Source organism: Myotis brandtii, unplaced genomic scaffold (genome assembly GCF_000412655.1).
Source record: "Myotis brandtii unplaced genomic scaffold, ASM41265v1 scaffold2070, whole genome shotgun sequence".
Lineage (NCBI taxonomy): Eukaryota > Metazoa > Chordata > Mammalia > Chiroptera > Vespertilionidae > Myotis > Myotis brandtii.
Window position 1 is genome coordinate 49746 of NW_005357737.1, and position 1535 is coordinate 51280.

Here is a 1535-nt window from a genome sequence, read left to right on the forward strand (position 1 = left end):
ATGTGAGATCCAAAAGCATTTGTGACACCTGCATTGGGATAAAAATTGTAAAAAACACCAACATGGGAACACATTCCAAAGGAACCTGGGTTTCTAGAACACCCAAATTACCCACCAGAGGCAATCTGAGAGAAATTCAACTTGATATAGGAAAAATGAAATAATGACAGAAACAGAGCCCAGAAGTTTAGATCATCTCTGTTCTACGAAACAAAGTCTTCCCTCTTGGTATGAAAATCCAGTCCTCACACTATCTGGACATGAAATTACTTTTCCCACTTTACCTCTCAATGGGTTCTAACAAATGTTCTGAATTCCACCTGTCCTTTGATGCTTACTATTATCTTCCAACTTCTCCACTTTGCCATTGTGCAACTGGAGCCTCTCTTTCCAGATTGTCTTCCACCTCCTCCTCTTTTCCTTTATTATTCCTTCCCCACTTTTTAAAAAATATATTTTATTGATTTTTTACAGAGAGGAAGGGTGAGCTATAGAGAGTTAGAAACATTTATGAGAAAGAAACATTTATCAGCTGCCTCCTGCACATCCCCCACTGGGGATGTGCCCGCAACCAAGGTACATGCCCTTGACTGGAATCGAACCCGGGACCCTTTAGTCCACAGACTGACGTTCTATTCACTGAGCCATACCGGTCAGGGCTATTCCTTCCCACTTTGCACTAGGAAAATCTATCAGACACCACTTTGTTCGTTGTCCAACCCAACGTTTACCTTTCTCTTCCCAGCCATGGGAAGGCATATGACATCTGATTAATCTGATTTTAAAAGGATTAAGTTGATGGCACAATGCACAGTTCCTTTGTGGTAGGCTGATCATGACCCACAAATATATCAGGTCCTAATCCCTAGAATATTTAAATATTACTTTTTTTGGGAAAAGGTGCTTTTGAAGATTTTATCAAGGATCTTAAAATGGAGAGATGATCGTGGATTATCCAGTTGGGCCATGAATGCCATCACAAATGTTATGATAAGAGGGAGCAGAGGAAGATTTGACACACACCCATAGAAGAGAAGGCCATGTGAAGATGGAGACAGAGATTGGAATGATGTGGCCATAAGCCAAGGTATGTTGGCAGTCACCAGAAGGAGTGGATTCTCCCCTCAGGCTTCCAAAAAGTGCAGCCCTGCCAACACATTGATTTAACTCAGAGATACTGATCTGGGCCTTCTGGTGTCCAGAACTGTAAGAGAATAAATTTCTATTGTGCTAAGCCACCCAGTTTGCAGAATCGGTGACAGCAGTCATAGCAGACTAATATTATCCTTCATCCCCTCCTTCCCTTTCTTATTTCTTTAAAGATAAACATGAGACCCAGAACAACAATCAAGAAAACAAAATCCACGATGATGAAAATGACAGAGACAGAAAAGAGCAAGCTCAGGATTCTCACAACATCCCTATTGGCTTCAGCCTAGGACCCCTTACCTACAAGTTACTGGTTGTACAAAAGAAATGTATGTCCCATCAGCTTAACCCACAGCAATCCTATATGGAACAGCTCTCCTTGACCC

The 1535-nt window shown here is 41.6% G+C and overlaps 1 protein-coding gene across 4 annotated transcripts in view; it reads right to left on the reverse strand.

Annotated features, from left to right (window-relative positions):
• The window catches only part of LOC102240114 (cytochrome P450 4V2-like), a 74207-nt gene that overhangs the window by 49431 nt on the left and 23241 nt on the right, over positions 1-1535 (reverse strand). The gene's annotated exons all lie outside the window — the stretch shown is intronic.